This window comes from Phyllobates terribilis, unplaced genomic scaffold (assembly GCF_046119375.1).
Source record: "Phyllobates terribilis strain yellow unplaced genomic scaffold, ASM4611937v1 Scaffold_4__5_contigs__length_816908805, whole genome shotgun sequence".
Classification (NCBI taxonomy): domain Eukaryota; kingdom Metazoa; phylum Chordata; class Amphibia; order Anura; family Dendrobatidae; genus Phyllobates; species Phyllobates terribilis.
Genome location: NW_027362764.1, coordinates 203,663,608 through 203,678,736, shown reverse-complemented (window position 1 = coordinate 203,678,736; position 15,129 = coordinate 203,663,608).

Below are 15,129 nucleotides of genomic sequence, written 5' to 3'. Positions count from 1 at the left end.
TTAATGCCCCTTTGAAGAGACATGGAGGTCACAGTGGAATAAAAAGACAATATCAATGCCCTTTGGAAGAGTGGTGGAGGTCGCAGTAGCTTAACAAGACGGTTTTAATGCCCCTTGAAAGAGTGGTGGAGGTCGCAGTGGATGAAAAAGACAAAATCAATGCCCCGTGGAATAGACATGGCGGTCACAGTAGCTTAACAAGACGGTTTTAATGCCCCTTGGAAGAGTGGTGGAGGTTGCAGTAGCTTAACTAGACGGTTTTAATGCCCCTTGGAAGAGACATGGAGGTCACAGTAGAATAAAAAGACAAGATCAATGCCCCTTGTAAGATTGGTGGAGGTCGCAGTAGCTTAACAAGATGGTTTTAATGCCCCTTGGAAGAGTGATGGAGGACGCAGTGGAATTAAAAGACAATATCAATGCCCTGTGGAAGAGACGTAGAGGTCACAGTAGCTTAACAAGACGGTTTTAATGCCCCTTGGAAGACTGGTGGAGGTTGCAGTAGCTTAGCAAGACGGTTTTAATGCCCCTTGGAAGAGACGTGGAGGTCACAGTGGAATAAAAAGACAATATCAATGCCCCTTGGAAGAGAGGTGGAGGTCGCAGTAGCTTACCTAGACGGTTTTAATTTCCCTTGGAAGAGACGTGGAGGTCACAGTGGAATAAAAAGACAATATCAATGCCCTTTGGAAGAGTCTTGGAGGTCGCAGTAGTTTAACAAGACGGTTTTAATGCCCCTTGGAAGAGTGGTGGAGGTCGCAGTGGAAGAAAAAGACAAAATCAATGCCCCGTGGAAGAGACATGGCGGTCACAGTAGCTTAACAAGATGGTTATAATGCCCCTTGGAAGAGTGGTGGAGATCGCTGAAGCTTAACAAGACGGTTTTAATGCCCCTTGGAAGAGTGGTGGAGGTTACAGTGGAATAAAAAGTCAATATCAATGCCGCATGGAAGACACGTGGAGGTCACAGTAGCTGAACAAGATGGTTTAATGCCCCTTGATACAGTGGTGGAGGTTACAGTGGAATAAAAAGGCAATATCAATGCCCCTTGGAAGAGTGGTGGAGATCGTAGTAGCTTAACAAGACACTTTTAATGCCACTTGGAAGAGTGGTGGAAGTCGCAGTGGAATAAAAAGACAATATCAATGCCCCTTGAAAGAGTGGTGGAGGTCGCAGTAGCTTAACAAGAGGGTTTTAATGCCCCTTGGAAGAGACGTGGAGGTCACTTTGGAATAAAAGACAATACCAATGCCCCTTGGTTGAGAAGGGGAGGTCTCAGTAGCTTAACAAGACGTTCTAATGCCCCTTGGTAGAGTGGTGGAGGTTACAGTGGAATAGAAAGACAATATCAATGCCCCTTGGAAGATTGGTGGAGGTCTCAGTAGCTTAACAAGACGGTTTTAATGCCCCTTAGAAGAGTGGTGGAGGTCGCAGTGGAATAAAAAGACAATATCAATGCCCCTTGGAAGAGTGGTGGAGTTCGCAGTAGCATAACAAGATGGTTTTAATGCCCCTTGGTAGAGTGTTGGAGGTTATAGTGGAATAAAAAGACAATATCAATGCCCAGTGGAAGAGACGTGGAGTTCACAGTAGACTAACAAGACGGTCTAATGCCAATTGGTAGAGTGGTGGAGGTTACAGTGGAATAAAAAGACAATATCAATGCCCCTTGGAGGAGTGGTGGAGGTCGTAGTATTCTATCAAGACGGTTTTAATGCCCCTTGGAGGAGTGGTGGAGGTCGCAGTAGCTTAACAAGACGGTTTTAATGCCCCTTGGAAGAGACGTGGAGGTCACAGTGGAATAAAAAGACAATTTCAATGCACCTTGGTAGATTGGTGGAGTTCCCAGTTGCTTAACAAGATGGTTTTAATGCCCCTTGGAAGAGTGGTGGAGGTCACATTGGAATAAAAAGACAATATCAATGCCCCTTGGAAGAGTGGTGGAGGTCGCAGCTGCTTAACAAGACGGTTTTAATGCCCCTTGGAAAAGTGGTAGAGGTCGCAGTGGAATAAAAAGACAATATCGATGCCCCTTGGAAGAGTGTTGGAGGTCGCAGTAGCTTAACAAATCGGTTTTCATGCCCCTTGGAAGAGTGGTGGAGGTCGCAGCAGCTTAACAAGACGGTTTTAATGCCCCTTGGAAGAGACGTGGAGGTCACAGTGGAATAAAAAGACAATATCAATGCCCTTTTGAAGAGTCTTGGAGGTCGCAGTAGTTTAACAAGACGGTTTTAATGCCCCTTGGAAGAGTGGTGGAGGTCGCAGTGGAAGAAAAAGACAAAATCAATGCCCCGTGGAAGAGACATGGCGGTCACAGTAGCTTAACAAGATGGTTATAATGCCCCTTGGAAGAGTGGTGGAGGTCGCTGAAGCTTAACAAGACGTTTTTAATGCCCCTTGGAAGAGTGGTGGAGGTTACAGTGGAATAAAAAGTCAATATCAATGCCGCATGGAAGACACGTGGAGGTCACAGTAGCTGAACAAGATGGTTTAATGCCCCTTGATACAGTGGTGGAGGTTACAGTGGAATAAAAAGGCAATATCAATGCCCCTTGGAAGAGTGGTGGAGGCCGTAGTAGCTTAACAAGACACTTTTAATGCCACTTGGAAGAGTGGTGGAAGTCGCAGTGGAATAAAAAGACAATATCAATGCCCCTTGAAAGAGTGGTGGAGATCGCAGTAGCTTAACAAGAGGGTTTTAATGCCCCTTGGAAGAGACGTGGAGGTCACTTTGGAATAAAAGACAATACCAATGCCCCTTGGATGAGAAGGGGAGGTCTCAGTAGCTTAACAAGACGTTCTAATGCCCCTTGGTAGAGTGGTGGAGGTTACAGTGGAATAAAAAGACAATATCAATGCCCCTTGGAAGATTGGTGGAGGTCTCAGTAGCTTAACAAGACGGTTTTAATGCCCCTTAGAAGAGTGGTGGAGGTCGCAGTGGAATAAAAAGACAATATCAATGCCCCTTGGAAGAGTGGTGGAGTTCGCAGTAGCATAACAAGATGGTTTTAATGCCCCTTGGTAGAGTGTTGGAGGTTATAGTGGAATAAAAAGACAATATCAATGCCCAGTGGAAGAGACGTGGAGTTCACAGTAGACTAACAAGACGGTCTAATGCCCCTTGGTAGAGTGGTGGAGGTTACAGTGGAATAAAAAGACAATATCAATGCCCCTTGGAGGAGTGGTGGAGGTCGTAGTATTCTATCAAGACGGTTTTAATGCCCCTTGGAGGAGTGGTGGAGGTCGCAGTAGTTTAACAAGACGGTTTTAATGCCCCTTGGAAGAGACGTGGAGGTCACAGTGGAATAAAAAGACAATTTCAATGCACCTTGGTAGATTGGTGGAGTTCCCAGTTGCTTAACAAGATGGTTTTAATGCCCCTTGGAAGAGTGGTGGAGGTCACATTGGAATAAAAAGACAATATCAATGCCCCTTGGAAGAGTGGTGGAGGTCGCAGCTGCTTAACAAGACGGTTTTAATGCCCCTTGGAAAAGTGGTAGAGGTCGCAGTGGAATAAAAAGACAATATCGATGCCCCTTGGAAGCGTGTTGGAGGTCGCAGTAGCTTAACAAATCGGTATTCATGCCCCTTGGAAGAGTGGTGGAGGTCGCAGCAGCTTAACAAGACGGTTTTAATGCCCCTTGGAAGAGACGTGGAGGTCACAGTGGAATAAAAAGACAATATCAATGCCACTTGGTAGAGTGGTGGAGGTCGCAGTAGCTTAACAAGACGGTTTTAATGCCCTTTGGAAGAGTGGTGGAAGTTACAGTGGAAAAAAAAAACAATATCAATGCCCCGTGGAAGAGACATGGAGGTCATAGTAGCTTAACAAGATGGTTTTAATGCCCCTTGGAAGAGTGGGGAGGTTGCCGTTGCTTAACAAAACGGTTTTAATGCCCCTTGGAAAAATGATGTAGGTCGCAGTGGAATAAAATGACAATATCAATGCCCCGTGCAAGAGACGTGGAGATCACAGTAGCTTAACAAGACGGTTTTAGTGCCCTTTGGAAGACTGGTGGAGGTTGCAGTAGCTTAACAAGACGGTTTTAATGCCCCTTAGAAGAGACGTGGAGGTCACAGTGGAATAAAAAGACAATATCAATGCCCCTTGGACGAGTTGTGGAGGTCGCAGTAGCTTAACAAGACGGTTTTAATGCCCCTTGGAAGAGTGGTGGAGGTCACAGTAACTTAACAAGACAGTTTTAATGCCCCTTGGAAGAGACGTGGAGGTCACAGTGGAATAAAAAGACAGTATCAATGCCCCTTGTTATAGTGGTGGAGGTCCCAGTTGCTTAACAAGATGTTTTTTTTTCCCCTTGGATGAGTGGTGGAGGTCACAGTGGAATAAAAAGACAATATCAATGCCCTTTGGAAGAGTGTTGGAGGTCAAAGTTGCTTAACAAGACGGTTTTAATGCCGCTTGGAAAAGTGGTAGAGGTTGTAGTGGAATAAAAATACAATATCTATGCCCCTTAGAAGAGTGGTGGCGGTCGCAGTAGCTTAACAAAACGGTTCTAATGCCCCTTGGAGGGGTGGTGGAGGTCGCAGTAGCTTAACAAGACGGTTTTTATGCCCCTTGGAAGAGACGTGGAGGTCACAGTGGAATAAAAAGACAATATCAATGCCCCTTGGAAGAGTGGTGGAGGTCGCAGTAGCTTAACAAGACGGTTTTAATGCCCCTTGGAATAGTGGTGGAGGTCGCAGTGGAATAAAAAGACAATATCAATGCCCCTTGGAAGAGAGGTGGAGGTCGCAGTAGCTTAAAAAGACGGTTTTAATGCCCCTTTGAAGAGACGTGGAGGTCACAGTGGAATAAAAAGACAATATCAATGCCCTTTGGAAGAGTCTTGGAGGTCGCAGTAGCTTAACAAGACGGTTTTAATGCCCCTTGGACGAGTGGTGGAGGTCGCAGTGGAAGAAAAAGACAAAATCAATGCCCCATGGAAGAGACATGGCGGTCACAGTAGCTTAACAAGACGGTTTTAATGCCCCTTGGAAAAGTGGTGGAGGTTGCAGTAGCTAAACAAGATGGTTTTAATGCCCCTTGGAAGAGGCGTGGATGTCACAGTAGAATAAAAAGACAAGATCAATGCCCCTTGGAAGAGTGGTGGAGGTCGCAGTAGCTTAACAAGACACTTTTAATGCCCCTTGGAAGAGTGGTGGAGGTCGCAGTGGAATAAAAAGACAATATCAATGCCCCTTGAAAAAGTGGTGGAGGTCGCAGTAGCTTAACAAGAGGGTTTTAATGCCCCTTGGAAGAAACGTGGAGGTCACAGTGGAATAAAAAGATAATATCTATGCCCCTTCGAAGAAACATGGAGGTCGCAGAAGCTTAACAAGTCTGTTTTAATGCCCCTTGGAAGAGTGATGGAGGTCGCAGTGGAATAAAAAGACAATATCAATGCAACGTGGAAGAGACGAGGAGGTCACAGTAGCTTAACAAGATGGCTTTTATGCCCTTTGGAAGACTGGTGGAGGTCGCAGTAGCTTAACAAGATGGTTTTAATGCCCCTTGGAAGAGACGTGGAGGTCACAGTGGAATAAAAAGACAATATCAATGCCCCTTGGAAGAGTGGTGGAAGTCGCAGTAGCTTAACAAGACGGTTTTAATGCCCCTTGGAAGAGTGGTGGAGGTCGCAGTAGCTTAACAAGACGGTTTTAACGCCCCTTGGAAGAGACGTCGAGGTAACAGTGGAATAAAAAGACAGTATCAATGCCCCTTGGTAGAGTGGTGGAGGTCCCAGTTGCTTAACAAGACGGTTTTAATGCCCCTTGGATGAGTGGTGGAGGTCACAGTGGAATAAAAAGACAATATCAATGCCCTTTGGAAGAGTGTTGGAGGTCAAAGTTGCTTAACAAGACGGTTTTAATGCCCCTTGGAAAAGTGGTAGAGGTTGTAGTGGAATAAAAATACAATATCTATGCCCCTTAGAAGAGTGGTGGTGGTCGCAGTAGCTTAACAAAACGGTTCTAATGCCCCTTGGAAGGGTGGTGGAGGTCGTAGTAGCATAACAAGACGGTTTTTATGCCCCTTGGAAGAGACGTGGAGGTCACAGTGGAATAAAAAGACAATATCAATGCCCCTTGGAAGAGTGGTGGAGGTCGCAGTAGCTTAACAAGACGGTTTTAATGCCCCTTGGAATAGTGGTGGAGGTCGCAGTGGAATAAAAAGACAATATCAATGCCCCTTGGAAGAGAGGTGGAGGTCGCAGTAGCTTAACAAGACGGTTTTAATGCCCCTTTGAAGAGACGTGGAGGTCACAGTGGAATAAAAAGACAATATCAATGCCCTTTGGAAGAGTCTTGGAGGTCGCAGTAGCTTAACAAGACGGTTTTAATGCCCCTTGGACGAGTGGTGGAGGTCGCAGTGGAAGAAAAAGACAAAATCAATGCCCCATGGAAGAGACATGGCGGTCACAGTAGCTTAACAAGACGGTTTTAATGCCCCTTGGAAAAGTGGTGGAGGTTGCAGTAGCTAAACAAGATGGTTTTAATGCCCCTTGGAAGAGGCGTGGAGGTCACAGTAGAATAAAAAGACAAGATCAATGCCCCTTGGAAGAGTGGTGGAGGTCGCAGTAGCTTAACAAGACACTTTTAATGCCCCTTGGAAGAGTGGTGGAGGTCGCAGTGGAATAAAAAGACAATATCAATGCCCCTTGAAAAAGTGGTGGAGGTCGCAGTAGCTTAACAAGAGGGTTTTAATGCCCCTTGGAAGAAACGTGGAGGTCACAGTGGAATAAAAAGATAATATCTATGCCCCTTCGAAGAAACATGGAGGTCGCAGAAGCTTAACAAGTCGGTTTTAATGCCCCTTGGAAGAGTGATGGAGGTCGCAGTGGAATAAAAAGACAATATCAATGCACCGTGGAAGAGACGAGGAGGTCACAGTAGCTTAACAAGATGGCTTTTATGCCCTTTGGAAGACTGGTGGAGGTCGCAGTAGCTTAACAAGATGGTTTTAATGCCCCTTGGAAGAGACGTGGAGGTCACAGTGGAATAAAAAGACAATATCAATGCCCCTTGGAAGAGTGGTGGAAGTCGCAGTAGCTTAACAAGACGGTTTTAATGCCCCTTGGAAGAGTGGTGGAGGTCGCAGTAGCTTAACAAGACGGTTTTAATGCCCCTTGGAAGAGACGTCGAGGTAACAGTGGAATAAAAAGACAGTATCAATGCCCCTTGTTAGAGTGGTGGAGGTCCCAGTTGCTTAACAAGACGGTTTTAATGCCCCTTGGATGAGTGGTGGAGGTCACAGTGGAATAAAAAGACAATATCAATGCCCTTTGGAAGAGTGTTGGAGGTCAAAGTTGCTTAACAAGACGGTTTTAATGCCCCTTGGAAAAGTGGTAGAGGTTGTAGTGGAATAAAAATACAATATCTATGCCCCTTAGAAGAGTGGTGGCGGTCGCAGTAGCTTAACAAAACGGTTTTAATGCCCCTTGGAAGGGTGGTGGAGGTCGCAGTAGCTTAACAAGACGGTTTTTATGCCCCTTGGAAGAGACGTGGAGGTCACAGTGGAATAAAAAGACAATATCAATGCCCCTTGGAAGAGTGGTGGAGGTCGCAGTAGCTTAACAAGACGGTTTTAATGCCCCTTGGAATAGTGGTGGAGGTCGCAGTGGAATAAAAAGACAATATCAATGCCCCTTGGAAGAGAGGTGGAGGTCGCAGTAGCTTAAAAAGACGGTTTTAATGCCCCTTTGAAGAGACGTGGAGGTCTCAGTGGAATAAAAAGACAATATCAATGCCCTTTGGAAGAGTCTTGGAGGTCGCAGTAGCTTAACAAGACGGTTTTAATGCCCCTTGGACGAGTGGTGGAGGTCGCAGTGGAAGAAAAAGACAAAATCAATGCCCCATGGAAGAGACATGGCGGTCACAGTAGCTTAACAAGACGGTTTTAATGCCCCTTGGAAAAGTGGTGGAGGTTGCAGTAGCTAAACAAGATGGTTTTAATGCACCTTGGAAGAGGCGTGGAGGTCACAGTAGAATAAAAAGACAAGATCAATGCCCCTTGGAAGAGTGGTGGAGGTCGCAGAAGCTTAACAAGACACTTTTAATGCCCCTTGGAAGAGTGGTGGAGGTCGCAGTGGAATAAAAAGACAATATCAATGCCCCTTGAAAAAGTGGTGGAGGTCGCAGTAGCTTAACAAGAGGGTTTTAATGCCCCTTGGAAGAAACGTGGAGGTCACAGTGGAATAAAAAGATAATATCTATGCCCCTTCGAAGAAACATGGAGGTCGCAGAAGCTTAACAAGTCGGTTTTAATGCCCCTTGGAAGAGTGATGGAGGTCGCAGTGGAATAAAAAGACAATATCAATGCACCGTGGAAGAGACGAGGAGGTCACAGTAGCTTAACAAGATGGCTTTTATGCCCTTTGGAAGACTGGTGGAGGTCGCAGTAGCTTAACAAGATGGTTTTAATGCCCCTTGGAAGAGACGTGGAGGTCACAGTGGAATAAAAAGACAATATCAATGCCCCTTGGAAGAGTGGTGGAAGTCGCAGTAGCTTAACAAGACGGTTTTAATGCCCCTTGGAAGAGTGGTGGAGGTCGCAGTAGCTTAACAAGACGGTTTTAATGCCCCTTGGAAGAGACGTCGAGGTAACAGTGGAATAAAAAGACAGTATCAATGCCCCTTGGTAGAGTGGTGGAGGTCCCAGTTGCTTAACAAGACGGTTTTAATGCCCCTTGGATGAGTGGTGGAGGTCACAGTGGAATAAAAAGACAATATCAATGCCCTTTGGAAGAGTGTTGGAGGTCAAAGTTGCTTAACAAGACGGTTTTAATGCCCCTTGGAAAAGTGGTAGAGGTCGCAGTGGAATAAAAAGACAATATCAATGCCCCGTGGAAGAGACGTGGAGGTCACAGTAGCTTAACAAGACGGTTTTAATGCCCCTTAGAAGAGTGTTGGAGGTTGCAGTAGCTTAACAAGACTGTTTTAATGACCCTTGGAAGAGACGTGGAGGTCACAGTGGAATAAAAAGACAATATCAATGCCGTTTGGAAGAGTGGTGGAGGTCGCAGTAGCATAACAAGATTTTTTTAATGCCCCTTGGAAGAGTGGTGGAGGTTAGAGTGGAATAAAAAGACAATATCAATGCCCTGTGGAAGAGAAGTGTAGGTCACAGTAGATTAACAAGACGGTCTAATGCCCCTTGGTAGAGTGGTGGAGGTTACAGTGGAATAAAAAGACAATATCAATGCTCCTTGGAAGATTGGTGGAGGTCTCAGTAGCTTAACAAGACGGTTTAATGCCCCTTGGTAGAGTGGTGGAGGCCGCAGTGGAATAAAAAGACAATATCAATGCTTCTTGGAGGAGTGGTGGAGGTCGTAGTATTCTATCAAGACGGTTTTAATGCACCTTGGTATATTGGTGGAGTTCCCAGTTGCTTAACAAGACGGTTTTAATGCCCCTTGGAAGAGTGGTGGAGGTCACAGTGGAATAAAAAGACAATATCAATGCCCCTTGGAAGAGTGGTGGAGGTTGCAGCTGCTAAACAAGACGGTTTTATTCCCCATTGGAAAAGTGGTAGAGTTCGCAGTGGAATAAAGAGACAATATCGATGCCCCTTGGAAGAGTTGTGGAGGTCGCAGTAGCTTAACAAATCGGTTTTATTGCCCCTTGGAAGAGTGGTGGAGGTCGCAGTAGCTTAAAAGACGGTTTTAATGCCCCTTGGAAGAGACGTGGACGTCACAGTGGAATAAGAAGACAATATCAATGCCACTTGGAAAAGTGGTGGAGGTCGTAGTAGCTTAACAAGATGTTTTAATGCCCCTTGGAAGAGTGGTGGAGGTTACAGTGGAAAAAAAAAACAATATCAATGCCCCGTGGAAGAGAAGTGGATGTCATAGTAGCTTAACAAGATGGTTTTAATGCCCCTTGGAAGAGTGGTGGACGTTGCCGATGCTTAACAACACGGTTTTAATGCCCCTTGGAAGAATGATGTAGGTCGCAGTGGAATAAAAAGACAATATCAATGCCCCGTGGAAGAGACGAGCAGGTCACAGTAGCTTAACAAGACGGTTTTAATGCCCTTTGGAAGACTGGTGGAGGTTGCAGTAGCTTAACAAGACGGTTTTAATGCCCCTTGGAAGAGACGTGGAGGTCACAGTGGAATAAAAACACAATATCAATGCCCCTTGGAAGAGTGGTGGAGGTCGCAGTAGCTTAACAAGACGGTTTTAATGCCCCTTGGAAGAGTGGTGGAGGTTGCAGTAGCTTAACAAGACGGTTTTAATGCCCCTTGGAAGAGACGTGGAGGTCACAGTGGAATAAAAAGACAGTATCAATGCCCATTGGTAGAGTGGTGGAGGTCCCAGTTGCTTAACAAGACGGTTTTAATGCCCCTTGGAAAAGTGATGGAAGTCACAGTAGAATAAAAAGACAATATCAATGCCCCTTGGAAGAGTAGTGGAGGACGCAGTTGCTTAACAAGACGGTTTTAATGCCCCTTGGAAGAGACGTCGAGGTAACAGTGGAATAAAAAGACAGTATCAATGCCCCTTGGTAGAGTGGTGGAGGTCCCAGTTGCTTAACAAGACGGTTTTAATGCCCCTTGGAAGAGTGGTGGAGGTCACAGTGGAATAAAAAGACAATATCAGTGCCCCTTGGAAGAGGGGTGGAAGTCGCAGTTGCTTAACAAAACTGTTTTAATGCCCCTTGGAAAAGTGGTAGATGTCACAGTGGAATAAAAATACAATATCGATGCCCCTTGGAAGAGTGGTGGAGGTCGGAGTAGCTTAACAAAACGGTTTTAATGCCCCTTGGAAGAGTGGTGGAGGTTGCAGTAGCTTAACAAGACGGTTTTAATGCCCCTTGGAAGAGACGTGGAGGTCACAGTGGAATAAAAAGACAATACCAATGCCCCTTGGAAGAGTGGTGGAGTTCGCAGTAGCTTAACAAGACGGTTTTAATGCTCCTTGGAAGAGTGGTGGAGGTCGCAGTAGCTTAACAAGACGGTTTTAATGCCCCTTGGAAGAGACGTCGAGGTAACAGTGGAATAAAAAGACAGTATCAATGCCCCTTGATAGAGTGGTGGAGGTCCCAGTTGCTTAACAAGACGGTTTTAATGCCCCTTGGAAGAGTGGTGGAGGTCACAGTGGAATATAAAGACAATATCAATGCCCCATGGAAGAGGGGTGGAAGTCGCAATTGCTTAACAAGACGGTTTTAAAACCCCTTGGAAAAGTGGTAGATGTCACAGTGGAATAAAAATACAATATCGATGCCCCTTGGAAGAGTGGTGGAGGTTGCAGTAGCTTAACAAGACGGTTTTAATGCCCCTTGGAAGAGACGTGGAGGTCACAGTGGAATAAAAAGACAATATCAATGCCCCTTGTAAGAGTGGTGGAGGTCGCAGTAGCTTAACAAGACGGTTTTAATGCCCCTTGAAAGAGTGGTGGAGGTCGCAGTGGAATAAAAAGACAATATCAATGCCATTTGGAAGAATCTTGGAGGTCGCAGTAGCTTAACAAGACGGTTTTAATGCCCCTTGAAAGAGTGGTGGAGGTCGCAGTGGATGAAAAAGACAAAATCAATGCCCCTTGGAAGAGACTTGGCGGTCACAGTAGCTTAAAAGACTGTTTTAATGCCCCTTGGAAGAGTGGTGGAGGTTGCAGTAGATTAACAAGATGGTTTTAATGCCACTTGGAAGAGTGGTGGAGGTTACAGTGGAATAAAAAGACAATATCAATGCCCCGTGGAAGAGACGAGGAGGTCACAGTAGCTTAACAAGACGGTTTAATGCCCCTTGGTAGAGTGGCGGAGGTTACAGTGGAATAAAAAGACAATATCAATGCCCCTTGGAAGATTGGTGAAGGTCGCAGTAACAAAGCAAGATGGTTTTAATGCCACTTGGAAGAGTGGTGGAGGTTACAGTGGAATAAAAAGACAATATCAATGCCCCGTGGAAGAGACGTGGAGGTCACAGTGGCTTAACAAGACGGTTTAGTGCGCCTTGGTAGAGTGGTGGAGGTTACAGTGGAATAAAAAGACAATATCAATGCCCCTTGGAATAGTGGTGGAGGTCGCAGTAGCTTAACAAGATGGTTTTAATGCCACTTGGAAGAGTGGTGGAGGTCGCTGAAGCTTATCAAGACAGTTTTAACGCCCCTTGGAAGAGTGGTGGAGGTTACAGTGGAATAAAAAGTCAATATCAATGCCCCAAGGAAGAGACGTGGATGTCACAGTAGCTTAACAAGACGGTTTTAATGCCACTTGGAAGAGTGGTGGAGGTTACAGTGGAATAAAAAGACAATATCAATGCCCCGTGGAAGAGACGAGGAGGTCACAGTAGCTTAACAAGACGGTTTAATGCCCCTTGGTAGAGTGGCGGAGGTTACAGTGGAATAAAAAGACAATATCAATGCCCCTTGGAAGATTGGTGGAGGTCGCAGTAGCTTAACAAGACAGTTTAAAGCCCCTTGGTAGAGTGGTGGTGGCCGCAGTGGAATAAAAAGACAATATCAATGCCCCTTGGAGGAGTGGTGGAGGTCGTAGTATTCTATCAAGACGGTTTTAATGCCCCTTGGAGGAGTGGTGGAGATCGCAGTAGCTTAACAAGACGGTTTTAATGCCCCTTGGAAGAGACGTGGAGGTCACAGTGGAATAAAAAGACAATATCAATGCACCTTGGTAGACTGGTGGAGTTCCCAGTTGCTTAACAAAACGGTTTTAATGCCCGTTGGAAGAGTGGTGGAGGTCACATTGGAATAAAAAGACAATATCAATGCCCCTTGGAAGAGTGGTGGAGGTCGCAGCTGCTTAACAAAACGGTTTTAATGCCCCTTGGAAAAGTGATAGAGGTCGCAGTGGAATAAAAAGACAATATCGATGCCCCTTGGAAGAGTGGTGGAGGTCGCAGTAGCTTAACAAATCGGTTTTCATGCCCCTTGGAAGAGTGGTGGAGGTCGTAGCAGCTTAACAAGACGGTTTAAATGCCCCTTGGAAGAGACGTGGAGGTCACAGTGGAATAAAAAGACAATATCAATGCCACTTGGAAGAGTGGTGGAGGTCGCAGTAGCTTAACAAGACGGTTTTAATGCCCCTTGGAAGAGTGGTGGAGGTTACAGTGGAAAAAAAAAACAATATCAATGCCCCGTCGAAGAGACTTGGAGGTCATAGTAGCTTAACAAGATGGTTTTAATGTCCCTTGGAAGAGTGGTGGAGGTTGCCGTTGCTTAACAAGACGGTTTTAATGCCCCTTGGAAGAATGATGTAGGTCGCAGTGGAATAAAATGACAATATCAATGCCGCGTGGAAGAGACGTGGAGGTCACAGTAGCTTAACAAGACGGTTTTAGTGCCCTTTGGAAGACTGGTGGAGGTTGCAGTAGCTTAACAAGACGGTTTTAATGCCCCTTGGAAGAGACGTGGAGGTCACAGTGGAATAAAAAGAAAATATCAATGCCCCTTGGAAGAGTGGGGGAGGTCGCAGTAGCTTAACAAGACGGTTTTAATGCCCCTTGGAAGAGTGGTGGAGGTCACAGTAGCTTAACAAGACGGTTTTAATGCCCCTTGGAAGAGACGTGGAGGTCACAGTGGAATAAAAAGACAGTATCAATGCCCCTTGTTATAGTGGTGGAGGTCCCAGTTGCTTAACAAGACGGTTTTTATTCCCCTTGGATGAGTGGTGGAGGTCACAGTGGAATAAAAAGACAATATCAATGCCCTTTGGAAGAGTGGTGGAGGTCAAAGTTGCTTAACAAGACGGTTTTAATGCCCCTTGGAAAAGTGGTAGAGGTTGCAGTGGAATAAAAATACAATATCTATGCCCCTTGGAAGCGTGGTGGAGGTCGCAGTAGCTTAACAAGATGGTTTTTATGCCCCTTGGAAGAGACGTGGAGGTCACAGTGGAATAAAAAGACAATATCAATGCCCCTTGGAAGAGTGGTGGAGGTCGCAGTAGCTTAACAAGACAGTTTTAATGCCCCTTGGAATAGTGGTGGAGGTCGCAGTGGAATAAAAAGACAATATCAATGCCCCTTGGAAGAGAGTTGGAGGTGGCAGTAGCTTAACAAGACCGTTTTAATGCCCTTTGGAAGAGACATGGAGGTCACAGTGGAATAAAAAGACAATATCAATGCCCTTTGGAAGAGTCTTGGAGGTCGCAGTAGCTTAACAAGATGGTTTTAATGCCCCTTGGAGGAGTGGTGGAGGTCGCAGTGGAAGAAAAAGACAAAATCAATGCCCCATGGAAGAGACATGGCGGTCACAGTAGCTTAACAAGACGGTTTTAATGCCCCTTAGAAAAGTGGTGGAGGTTGCAGTAGCTAAACAAGATGGTTTTAATGCCCCTTGGAAGAGGCGTGGAGGTCACAATAGAATAAAAAGACAAGATCAATGCCCCTTGGAAGAGTGGTGGAGGTCGCAGTAGCTTAACAAGACACTTTTAATGCCCCTTGGAAGAGTGGTGGAGGTCGCAGTGGAATAAAAAGACAATATCAATGCCCCTTGAAAGAGTGGTGGAGGTCGCAGTAGCTTAACAAGAGGGTTTTAATGCCCCTTGGAAGAGATGTGGAGGTCACAGTGGAATGAAAAGATAATATCTATGCCCCTTCGAAGAGACATGGAGGTCGCAGTAGCTTAACAAGTCGGTTTTAATGCCCCTTGGAAGAGTGGTGGAGGTCGCAGAAGCTTAACAAGACGGTTTTAATGCCCCTTGGAAGAGACATGGAGGTCACAGTGGAATAAAAAGACAATATCAATGCCCCTTGGAAGAGTGGTGGAGGTCGCAGGAGCTTAACAAGACGCTTTTAATGCCCATTGGAATAGTGCTGATGGTCGCAGTGGAATTAAAAGACAATATCAATGCCCCTTGGAAGAGAGGTGGAGGTCGCAGTAGCTTAACAAGACGGTTTTAATGCCCCTTGCAAGAGACGTGGAGGTCACAGTGGAATAAAAAGACAATATCAATGCCTTTTGGAAGAGTCTTGGAGGTCGCAGAAGTTTAACAAGACGGTTTTATTGCCCCTTGGAAGAGTGGTGGAGGTCGCAGTGGAAGAAAAAGACAAAATCAATGCCCCGTGAAAGAGTGGTGGAGGTCGCAGTAGCTTAACAAGAGGGTTTTAATGCCCCTTGGAAGAGACGTGGAGGTCACAGTGGAAAAAAAGACAATATCAATGCCCCTTGGAT